General features: G+C 37.5%; 1 long non-coding RNA gene across 2 annotated transcripts in view; it reads left to right on the top strand.

Annotated features, from left to right (window-relative positions):
* The first annotated feature begins 9,358 nt into the window (after nucleotides 1-9,358).
* LOC102019297 overlaps nucleotides 9,359-12,639 on the top strand; it is a 17,504-nt gene continuing 14,223 nt past the window's right edge. For both annotated transcript variants that reach the window (XR_261252.1, XR_001234355.1), the window contains exons 1-2: nucleotides 9,359-9,501; nucleotides 10,906-10,994. This is a non-coding gene — a long non-coding RNA (uncharacterized LOC102019297). The remainder of the gene's footprint in view (nucleotides 9,502-10,905; nucleotides 10,995-12,639) is intronic.

The following is a 12,639-nucleotide window of genomic DNA, read 5'->3' as shown; positions in this document are numbered from 1 at the left end:
CAATCAACTGGGAATACTAATGCATGCTCAGATTCTACTGTAAAGATTGCAGATAAAGAAAATAAAGTCACTAAGAAATTTGACTACTAGAAGTGCTCAGTGTATGGTTACCCTCAGAATAGCTACCTCTATTACTTGTGAGCTTCATGGCCTTGGGAAATTCACTTCACAATTCTGAGTTTTAGTGTCTTGTCCTCTGCATGACAGGAGGTTAAATAGGATCTCTAAGTTCCCATTCAACTCCATCACACTAAATTTTCTCTAAACTTTTATGTTGCAAAGGAGTCTTGCTTTCTAAGACTATCTTATAGCCATCCTGTATCTCAGGACCAAATTCTCAAATTAGATTGAACTCCATTACTAAAAAAAAGAAAAAAAAAAAGAAAAACACTTTTGAAATATTAAGCCCTGCATATATGTTTAAATAACCTTGTCAAATTTGCTTTCCCTGCAGAGGGCTTTTCATTATTCTTTTTCATTAAAATAAAAATCCCTCTGGTTGACTTTCTAAATGTGTTTTCACTAGGCCTTCCGCCTGTTGCTAACCACTTTCAACCTAATATTAAACTCTGTCCTCCTGATGTTGAATGCTCTGCTACACCCTGAGACATCACCTATGATGATAACAGAGTGGGCGCATAATATGCTAAATAATAATAATATAAAATCAAAATGTGTAGTGATCACTGGCTCTCAACAGGAGTTTGTCACTCACTTTCTTTACTAGTAATTTTTCTCGAGAAAATTCCATGTTGGAAGGGAATGGAAAAAATCCTGTGCAGTAAATGTCACCCAGCTACAGGCTGCGGTAAATAGGGTATCCAATATCCAAAAATGATTAGGCTGCCTCTAGAGAACCATGTGCAGGGAAGGGAAATGGGCTCTCAGATTAGAAAGTTCAATTCTAAGGGAGAAAAGGAATTAATTTGCAAGAGAAAAGAATAGATGTAGCTAGTTTCAAACTTACTTGTAAAATCTACATCTTAGAGTTTTTCCTCATCTTTATTTCAAAAGATATAACAGTCAAGGTTTTCTAGTTCCTTTATGTTCCATAAACCAAGTCATTCAGATAAGCCACCCTTTGCTCTACCAACTAATTGCCTTCTGATTTGCTTTGATCTATTATTTGGGCAGTAAATTCCAGCTGCATTGCACCCGTAATGTAAAACGCAAATGCAATCACTGTTGCAAAAGTAGATAACATAAAGTTGTTGATTTGAATAAGGCTTTTCCTTTTTGTGAAGAAGCCTTGGGTGTGATACCTACATTCTCCATGTGCTTCAGGTAATTGACCTTATTGCAAATCCAGTCTTCACTCTGCGAATATTTTGCCAGAAAGCAGTCATTTAAGAATCAAGCTTCTTTGGCATTTTTATTTATATGTAATGCTGTTTTGTCTGCATTTCTTATAAGTTATGATTCACTTCTAGTCATGAATTGTGTTTTTTGAGCATAAATTATGGAATCAGTACTTTGTAGTCAAATTTGCATGTACATAATCAATTTCACTGTAAAATTACTTCCTTTTTGGCTCTACCACCTTAAAATTATTTCTGTAGATTATTTTTCTCTAAGTTCATCTGAACAAACTGAGATTATAAATTAGAATTCCCTTGCAATCTATTAAATCCATAGCAATCCATATGTTCAAAGCCAAATGAGCTCTATGAGAATATTAAAGGTTTCCATGATCACTTTTACTCTGAGTTTTACAGACACACATTTCGCTACCTGGTTGGCTTTAGCAAAGTCTATATTTGCAAAATCACACTCAAGCAAGAGTTTGCATTCTTCACATGTTTCTGTGAACTGAACGACATTCTTATAACCTGACTCCCTTGTCACTGAAAGTCATTTTTCCCTTTCTTCTCTAGCTCCTTCTTCAAATCTCTCCATGTGTGAGTATGTGGTCTCTGCCTTATTCTAGGCTCCCGAATTGCTCTGGACATGAAAAGGATACCATAAAGCACTAATTTCAAAGTATTCAGATCTTCTAAGACTTTTTCTCTTCCAGACACTGCCTGGAAAGCTTTTAAGATTCCAGGCACAGCAAAAGAGAAGTCTATCTTATTAGATTAGCCCTTTATGCAGTGGTGCCTCAGTACACATTACTCAAGCTCTTACTTGGTTTTAAAAATATCCATTATCTATGCTGAACTAGCTTCCTTTGTGACTGTCTCGTCTTCTCATTCTTTCTCCACTTTCTGAGCTTAGTATAGCAACGTCTCTTGTAAATTTTTTCTGATCTCTCATGGTGATCTGAATTTTTCTAAGGAATCAAGGAGTCAGTTCAAAATAAAACTGCAATACAAAATAAAACTTTCTCTTTTATTTTACCAGGCAAGGTCTCTGGAACAAGTTGACTTTTGTGCTCCTTTTGAGAGCCAGAGGCTTGATAATAATTAACTTTCCTGATAACCAGAAGGCAGGGAGGAATGGGAAGGCCATGATACCTATTGCATAAACCGGGCCAATTGCTTTGTCACTTGTGCTTTGTGTGAGGAAAAGGATGATTAAAGTGTATTCTGATCTTGTCTATTATAAAGGGCTCCTGGTTTATAAATATAGCTGAGGAGATTTGTACAGCATAAGTAAAATATCTCATGAATTTTCATTTGGCTTCCTAAGAACAGAACAATATGACTTTGTAAATAAAGAAGAAGTTGTATTTAATGTCATGTTTACAACCATAAAAGCAGTGACCGAGAGTTTTTAAAAGTATAATTTCTGCTGTTTATGAAAGTTGATTCATTCCAGTAGTTTTCAAATATCCCGCAAAATGCTTTTGGATTTGCCTCGTCTACTTGAGATTCAACTGAATCATCTTTTTAGGTATGTGAACTTGAGCAAGTAAGCTCACTTGCTGAAAAAGTTCTTTGTGAGTAAAATGCAAATAAGCGCATTTCTGCCAACTAGGTTGTGACAGGATTAAACGAGATCATATCAGTTGATTTGATGAGGTAATACCTAGTTTTTGGACAGTGCCTGATGTGTAGCAAACATTCAATACGTATTGACCACCCTTATCACCTAAGAAATGTGGTTCCTGGTGAGTTTAACATTGGAAAGAAATTGATACTCCAGATTTTAGTAATAAGAGGGTAGAAGAATTACTGAGAATTGTACTTTTTAAATTTTCTGCCACCAGTTCACTCAATCTCAGGAATGAACTCACAGTCAAAACCATTTTTGTTTGAAGAAATTATTAATAGATAAAGACTTAGGGTTAGTTCTTTCTCTCTGTTTTAACATTTTTTTGTTGGTTCCTTTCTCTTTTAGTATTTTGCTTTCTAAGTTGATGACTTTTTGTGGTAGTATTCTTGAATCTTTTCTCTCATTCTTTTCTTTATCTACCCTAGGCTGAAAATTACCTTCGGGCCCCACTTCTATGTAGAAGAAATACTATTGGCTATTGTGGGGCTGCATGTCTATTTTCCTGAATTATTTCTATCAACATAGGAACTGAAATAATGGCCAAACTTTTCAAAATCCATTGGTCCTCATTTTCACTTCCTGGATATTTTTATGTGCATCAAACTGAAATGTCCTAATTGCACAAACTGTTACACCTCAAAGAGCACAGTCTATTGCAAAAATTATTTTAATGGCAGCATCTTCTTTCATTTTATTTGGACCACTGTTTAGTGTTTTTGTGATCTATTAGGGAAGATATCAGTGATTGCTGACATTTATTGGCTCACAGAACATCTTACTCCACCAACGATCAGTGCTTTTGAGCACAAGAACAGGACTGAGGTCTGGCTAGGCCATTTCAGAAGTCTGAATTGTGGTCCACCTTGGTTGACCAAATGTGTGCACAGATTTGCAGGCTGGGGAAATGCAAATGAAGAAAAAGGGACAAAGAAATATTGGATTAAAGTAGAGAACAAGAGAGGGTGGAATGGGAGGGACTAACCCTTCCTGGTGGAGGGCCGTAGAGCTCTAAATCTTCAGGAACAAAAGGAAGAGAGCTTACATGAACAAAGTGAGTACAGTGTGCAAGACATTTTGCATTAAAATGAGTGTATTTGCCCCAAAGCAGACCTGTGGATCAATGGAACAAAAGGAATGATTCAGGGGAAAAAATCTAGGCACATTCACCAGCTGATCTTTGACAAAGGGCCCCAAAACTTATACTGGAGGTAAATAAGATAGTCTGTTTAACAAATGATGCTGGGGATACTAAGTGCACGTGATACATATATCTCACCATGGACTAAGTTGAAGTGGATCAATAATATAAATAGGAAATCAGAACTAATATTCTGGGAGACAAAATAAACAAAACTCTTGAAGACATAAGCATAGGGACAGACTTTCTTAACAGAACCCCAATTTCCCAAGTAACACCAGGAATCAATGAGTAGGATTACATCAAATTAAAAAACTTCTGCACAATAAAGGAACAACCAACAGAATGAAGAGACAACTTACTGAATGGGGAAAACTTTTTCCAGCTACTTCCTGAACAGAGGACTAATATCTAGAATACACAAAGAACACAAAAAAATTAGACAACCCCCCAATAAAAGTTCCAATGCAACATGAGCAACAGAGCTGAATAGATACATTTCGGAAGTATAAATGGTCCATAAATACATGAAAAAATGTTTAACATCTCTGGCTATTAGAGAAATAAAAATTAAAGCAACACTAATATTTCATCTTACTCCAGAAAGAAAATGTATGATCAAGAAATCAAGTAGTAGTAAATGCTGACAAGGCTGTGGAGAAAAAGAAAACTTCTACATTGTTAATGGGAATATAAACTAGCACAACCATTGTGGAAATCGGTATGAAGATTCCTCAAAAACCTAAGACTAGAAATTCCATTCAACCCATCTAGTCTCAATGCCCCAAGAGAGTTACAGACATCATACCAAAATGATACATGCATATTCATGTTTATAGCAGCACAAATCATAGCTAAGTCTTTGAAACAGCCTATATTCCATCAACAGAAAAAGTGATATTTATTAATAGATGAAAGTGTGGTATTTATATGCAATAGAGTACTATTTTCCTGAAAAGAAGGATAAATTTGAGACATTTGAAGGAAATGAGACATGAGACAGAAAATGAGACATTTCCAGAAGGAAAGTGAATGCACCTTGAGACCTTAAGATTATTTAAAATAGATACACAAATTTAAATATTGCATTTTTTGTATATGAGAAATCCAAAGCATAAACAAAAAGCCACAAAAATGCTGATAGAGTGTTTTGTACATATTTTATCCAATTTATTCTCTAAGATACAGAGGAAACTTGACACATGGAAAAATTAACCAACTTGTTCAAAGGTTGCTCTCATGGTATAAATTCCTACAGCAACCCATTGTATGAATAGCACTTTCTCACAAGAGAGAAAACTGAAGCTCAGAAAGTAAAGTACCTTACACATCCTTCCAACTATCATTACACTCAAAGGAGAAAAATGTCATGTCATACGTACTGTGTCCAATTGCCTCTTGGTTAATGGTGAAGAAATTTGGATATGACTATGAAACAAAGTCAGATTTGGATATGACTATGAAACATATGGTCATTTTCCCAAGTCCTTCATGCTGTCCCAGACTGAACATCCTCAAGGATGCTCAGGGTAGTTGAGAGAAGGTCATGAAACACTAGCTATGACACTATCCAGGAAGTGCATTGAAAGCTCTGATTGCGATCCTCTTAGTACATCTACTAGCTGATTGGAAGTTGGCCAAAGTTTCTAAAGATGGACTGAGTTTGTTCTCTCCAGCCATAATAATCTACCCTGGGCTAGTCCTCACCCTTCTTTCAGGGAGGCTGCACAGATCAGGGCTGGAGGCATAGCTCAGTGATAGTATGCGTACTTAACATGCATAAAGCCCTGGGTTCCATGACTATCATTAAGAACAAACAAGCAAGACAAAAAGACCAGAAAGTCCTCCTTTCTGAGAGATCAGCTCCTCTGCAGAAACCACTGTTTAGACTGAAATAGATGTGGAGGCAGAGGAAGAAGGAAGACTCAGAGCATGTGCTATAGGGTGATGGAAAGAAAAGGAAGAGGAAGGAAGGAAGGAAGGGAAGGAGGGAGGGAGAAGAGAAGAAAGAAAAGGACAGACGACAGGGAAAGGAAACATATCCAATGCTCAAAGTTACCAGCGGGGAAAGTTGGCTTGTTTGGGGACCCCAGGTTTTCCTGTTTGGCTTCTAGGGACAAAGCAGATCCCTCCCCCTCAGGGCCTCAATCCTGCACAAGTCAAAAATTCATTTGAAAAATTAAATTACATCTGAGGAGCAAGCACCCCCCAAAAGGCCCTGGAGGTCAGAACAATCAGGATTTAAATTAATTGCTTAATGGAAAAACCATTTCTGAGAACAATGCTGATAATTTGCTAAAACAGAGTGTGTTTGGAACTCTTTGAATTGAAATGAATTACTGGTTACAAGAATTAATGCTTGTAGAGAAATTGTGATTGAAATCCCTAAAGTTACGTATTAATTCCTTAAAGTAATTGGTAATTAGAGCACAATCATGCACTCACAGTTGGCATTACATTCAACGTTTAATTATAACCTGTCTCAATTGTTTCCTAGTTGTTGCATGCATGTTTGTCTCCAAACTTTATCATAAGCTGGTGAGAAGAAAGGGGGAGTGGGTTCTTTAATTGAGGTCTCTCCCTGTACCTAAAGCAGCACAGAACAGACATTGATACTCAGATGTTGATGGGTGCTAATTGGGATGTCGGTGAGCTTAGAAAAGGTTAACTTTTTGAAGAATAGTGTTTTAAGTTATACCAAGAAGCCAACTGTAGGGTGCTTTTCTCATGGGAGCAAAAGGAGTGGCTACACTATGTAGTTAGGATTGCAAGTCTCAAATGCAATACAGAATTTGAAAAGGGAAGTTCTATATCCATGAGAAGAAATTTTAGACAATTTAAAATTATGCACCTGCTATGAACAGCATGATTTGGATTTTGTTTATTTACTTACTTTTTACAAAGACTGAAAACAGTCATTAATTCTGATGACTCCAGTGCTTTATAGCTGCCTCAGAATTTTCTGAGATGTATAGTTTTCTAAAGCTTTACTTGTGATTTATTTAAAAATCACTGAGAACAAGAAGACTTTTTGCTATTTATTTGTAAGTGACAAAAATATTTACTGTTATGTTTACTAAGTTGAAATGTATTCCTCCATGCTAGAGGCAGAAGCAGTCACCTCCGCTCATAGAGATTTTCACCTATACTTTCATATTTTTCTGAGTAGGTACCCAGTTTCAAAACTTTGAATGCAGTTATCTCACAATGACTGTTTGATACAATAGTGAAAAATAGCCCATCTTGTATCTGTTCACTTTAATTTTTTGTGAAAGGTGATAGTGAAGCTAGAGTAACATATGGAATTATAAGACAGCTACACAGTGAGTTCCGGGTAATGCTGTTACACCGGGAAAGCTGTGCTCTATGCACTTGCCTGCGTGCATTTCTCAGGATTCTTTACGCTGCTCTTTGTATCACATTTTATATTCCAGTAACTTCCGCTTGCTTGTGGCTCCCTATGCAGAACTAAGTTAGGAACTAGGCGCTCTCTGTGGGTTCCCAAGTTGACACACACCCAACTCTGATCCTCCACTATTCCTCACATTGCGAGTGTGTTTAGTAGGCAATGTTAAATGACTTTAGGATAAAGTCAGACAGAACAATTTTCCTAGTTCTGTAACTTTGATTAGCCTGGAAGGCCCTTTCTATTTTTTTTGCCAACTCTTATTCATTCTTTTGGATTCATCTGTCAAGATTTCACTCCGGAATACCCTCTCCCTAAATTCTCAGATAGGACCCAATGCCTTAATAGCAAATTGATGGCTTTCAATTGTAGGGTCTGAAGTGGGGAAGGGATCACCCAACGCTCGGCTCATGAATTCAGATTCTGGTCACCAAAGGCAAGGAGCAGATAAAGGAAGGCAGCGCTGACAAATGGGTTTCAGGAGCTGAAGGGCAGAGTCGGTGATGCCAGACAGGCCCTGTTTCCTTCCCTAAGAGCACCTTAGGATTTTTTTTTTTTCTGCTGAGGATTGATCCCAGGGCCTTGGCATGCTCTACTACTGAACTAAAAAACCTTAATACTCCTTAGGTAAAGTACTGTTTTCTGTGGTCTGTTCTCTCTGCCCTCAAATCTTCATCTGACCTCACATCTATTATCTGCTGTCTCTCTGCTCATCCTCCCACTGCCCTGTTCCTTCCTGGCAGCCTCGCCGGCAGGGTGATCCTGATAAACGCAGCACAGTGGGCTTAAAAATAAATGTTGGTTTAACAAGTACAATTAGTTAAAGATGGCTTCACCTCTTCTGTTCCTGCATCTGTTGTATTTCCTTTTATACTGCAAGCTATTTGAGTATACATGTTCAAACCCATGAAGGGCTTGGGTTTTTAATTGCCTCTTAGCAATAAGATAGGAGATACTGTTTTATGCTATGGGAAGGAAAGAAGTTCCAGGATCTTGGACTTGTACTCTTGCTTTTCTAGGAGACAAATTCAACATTTTCCTCCATGCTCTCAGTATCTTTTGAAAATGAAAACCAAGGCACACAGGAAGTTACTCAGCAGCTGAAGCAAGGGGTCTACAGTTTTGCAGGATTCTCTGCTCATTCTGAGGGAAAGAGAGACAAAGGGAATGAGAGGGCCCAGCATGAAAATAAAGAGACACAGAGAAAACTGCACGTATCTCTAGAAAGACCAGTGAGAATCATGGCACGAAGGGCAAGAATCCTTGCACCCAGATTGGTTTTGTTGGTTTGTTCTTTGTCTCTCTCTTTTTTTGAGACAGGGTTTCACTCTGCAGTTCAAGCTGTCTTTGAACTTCCTTTGTCGCCCAGGCTGGCCTCAAACATGCTGTGATCTTCACACCTCAGCCTCCCAAGTGCTGGGATTTTAGGCATGCACCACCATACCAGTGTCAATTTTTTTTTTTTACTTTGCACTCCAGTCTGCTTCTTTTTTGCTATGCAACAATCTACTCGATCTACTTCAGCATGAGTTTCTCATTTATCAATGGGGAATAACAATATCTGACTGTGGTACTAAGGGGATTGCATGAATTACTTATTCCTTAAATATGTGCTGAGTCCCTGCAATATGAACAGTTTCTGTTATAATCATTTGTTTCTGGTCTTGACCTCACACTTCACCCCTTTATTTTGTGGTCATCACCTTTTCCCAGCCACGATAGTCTTTTTTTGGGGGAAGAGGGGATTGTTTTCTGTTTTTTGTTTGTTTGTTTGTTTGTTTTCCGGTACTGGGAATCGAACTCATGACCTCGCACTTGCCAGGCAGGCACTGTGCCGCTGAGCTAAATCCCCAGCTCTCCTAGCTGTCATAGTCTTGATTCTCATCTCATGATGCTCTGACTAAAGAGACCAAGATAAAGAAGGAGAGCTTAAATAAAGGGAAACAACACAAGCAGCACAGAGAGATGGAGACCTCGCTCATACTGAAGTGGAGGAAACAGACGCAGGAAACATGATTCACAGGTAATGTCTGTATCTTTTGACTCAAAGTTCTGAAAGCTGTGCTGCATTGTCGCAAATACTAGCTGTCTAAGGACTGTCTTTCCTTTCTTCAGCTCTGTGTGGGAATGTGCGTGAGGAGGACATTTAGCCAAGAGCTGATGATTTTCTATGATAGCTGAAGAGAGACAAGGACAACACATAAATAAACATGGGATCACTTTATTGGTCTTCTATCTGACCTTCTGTTCCAATACTTCTTTGAGTATACATAGCAGCTGGAATTATTAATATAGCCATCAGAGGCATGAGCCAATGAGAGTCAAGAATCACACTATTATGTTATTTATTTCTTTCAATTTTCAGTGATATTTTCACAATATTTGAAGGTAGTTTTATGGTAGAATGAATATCAGAATAACAGAAAGAAGTGGAAGAACATCTGGCTGATTCAATTACATATGTTACAATTTGAAGCCCAACTTTGCCTATTAATATTTATAACTTGAAAATATGCCCTTAGATTTTGTCTAACAGTATCCAATGTGATTTGTAGTTATTGAGTGATTTCATTTTGTCAGTTATTTAAATAGTGTGGCTTGTATCTTTTTTTTGTTTGAAAATAAGTCCTTGAAAACACAATTTATCATTTGTTATTTATCCCTTTAGGAAATAATTTACATGTTTGCAGTTCCGTTCATGTGTTTGCTTATCTTTATGTAGGGCTCTGGTGTATGACTGGTGTAAAGCTGTAAAAGCCAATGATATTTTGCTCTTGTTACATTTTAAAACTTAAGGTTCCAGTAAGCAAAAGATATTGTACCATGATAGATATGCAATGCCTAGTGAGCGCTATGGTTCATGAAATTGTGAGAATGAAAGCTGCTCTCTCTGCTCTACACTAGCCACAAGTAGGCTTGGGAAGAAATACTTTGTAAGAAGCTTGTTTTAGGTGATGTGTGGAGAACTGCAATTCCTTCTCTTGAATACATATTGTTTGACAGACAGTGATTCAGATATTTACATGTTCATTTTGTGTTCTCAATAAATCTACAAGGTAAGCTACATTTTATACTTGGCTAACCTGGACTCCATTGAATTTACAAAAATTGCAAGTCTTATGTCTACTAGTTGGAAAAACTTGGATTGAAGTCTGTGTTTGATTCCAGAACTTTCTTTTAGGTTAATCAATGCTGGAAACATTCTAATCATATAAATAATTAGAATTTCTTTTACATATATTGATAAGTCTCTTGATTTATTTAAAATATTTGAAAGAAAAATTCTGCAAAACCTATAAAAATTGGTACCTTTTCTATTTGAGAATAAATATTTGTTGCCATTTGCCACTTTGAAGTCAACTGGGAAACTAGAAATCTTAGTTTAAAAAGAATCAATGGCAAAATGTCTGGATTTCTCCATCCCCAGGGAAAAAAGCTTCCACACAGCTGTGACGAACTGCTGGTGCTCGCTTCCGCAACACATATACCTGTGACAAACTGCTGGAGAATACTAAGGTCTGTAACTATTTGCAGAGGTCCCTGTACAGCTACGCTTCTTGGCCTTGGTGTGAGCTTGAGTCCATTGGTTGTCTTTACATTTTGTTGCATCCTAATCATCCCATCAGACTGAGGATCTTACATTACAAATTAGATAGATGAGATGAGCACACTCATTGTAGATTTCTGGGTGAATAAGGCATGGATAGCTCATTCTCTTTGCTCACAATCTGTCTTCATGACTGTATTAAGGTCTACTACATTCTATAGCCCAAACTATCCGACATCAGGCACACAGTTTTATCCTTCTGTAGATTTCCAACATTACTTTCTAATATATCTTTTTGTTTTTGGTCTCCTGCTCCAAAGCAAAAGAGAAAGTCTGGCTTTTTATCTCTATCTCCCCCAGTATCCTATCTATTGGCCTTCTGTGTAAGGTGGCCTTAAACACCTGTGTTCATAGACATTTCCACGACAGCTTCTGCCCTTTGAGGGCATCCAGACCATAATGAAATACTCTGACCTGTCCCCTCTTCCTTTCTTCTCCCGAGCATTTTCAGGCAGCCACCAATACCATCCTGGCTCTTGTCTGACTTCCTAGCTTCTCTGTTTTAGATTTCTCCATGCAGAGACTACTACTTTTTGTATCTACTTCTCCTGATCCACCAGTTTGTTTAAAAGCTGCCTTTTTCCTGTCTTACTTACCTGACATTGACAGCTATGTGAGCATTCTCTGATAGCTTCAGCTCAAACTCTGCAAAATCATTTTCAGTTGTTTTGTTTCCTAAACATTATTTCACACAAAAAACTCCACATTGGAACTATCGTTATCTCTACCCCTTCTCAGACCCTCCAGATTCTTGTGGCACCTGAGCTGTGATTACTGAGAATCAGTGCTGAGATGTATTTTTGTCTTCAGTCTCTCAGTGTTCCCAGCAAGTTTATCTCCACCATAATCTAGCAAGCACAGCAGCAGCCTTGGTAGGGGTTAGGTACTGCTATGGGTAAGGCTAGAAGTGCTTAGAGTACAGCTAAATTTGAAAAGTCTTACAAATGTCCACAGAATACAGAATAGACACATCTTAAAATATAAAACCCTGTCCAGTCCCACGCACCTATAAATATGCAATACATACAATGATGTTTCCTCTTAGTGGGAATAAGTGGCTTGTGTTTAAAACTTATGGTAAGTAAAAATAGTGTATGTGTTTATAAATATTTAAATAAATCATGCTCCATGCAGTGAAAAGTACTCGTGTACACAAACATGCTGGAAATGAAAAAAGACTCAGGTAGCACAGGAGGCTTAGTACCTATCTCATATTCACTGTAATTTAAGGTGCATACCTGTGGGGTTTGGTGGTACAAAGAATACCTATACTATTTCATATTTTCCCACATATTATTGTTATTATTTTTCATTTTTATTTTTTGGTTATTATCAGTGGAAACAAAAAAAAAGAAATGAGTAATGTTGATCTCTCTTCAATTAAGTAGTTATAGTACCAGATTCCTTTTTAAAATGTATCTTCCAAACAGCCAAAATAAATAAATAAATAAATAAAAGCCAGGCATGGTAGCATATGCCTATAATCCCAGCACTCGGGAGGCTGAGGCAGGAGGATCTTTGTAAGTTCCAGACCAGCCTGGGTTACAAAGTAAG

This window comes from Chinchilla lanigera, unplaced genomic scaffold (assembly GCF_000276665.1).
Source record: "Chinchilla lanigera isolate Chin_1 unplaced genomic scaffold, ChiLan1.0 scaffold00026, whole genome shotgun sequence".
NCBI classification, from domain to species: domain Eukaryota; kingdom Metazoa; phylum Chordata; class Mammalia; order Rodentia; family Chinchillidae; genus Chinchilla; species Chinchilla lanigera.
This window is presented reverse-complemented; position numbering and strand designations above follow the sequence as displayed.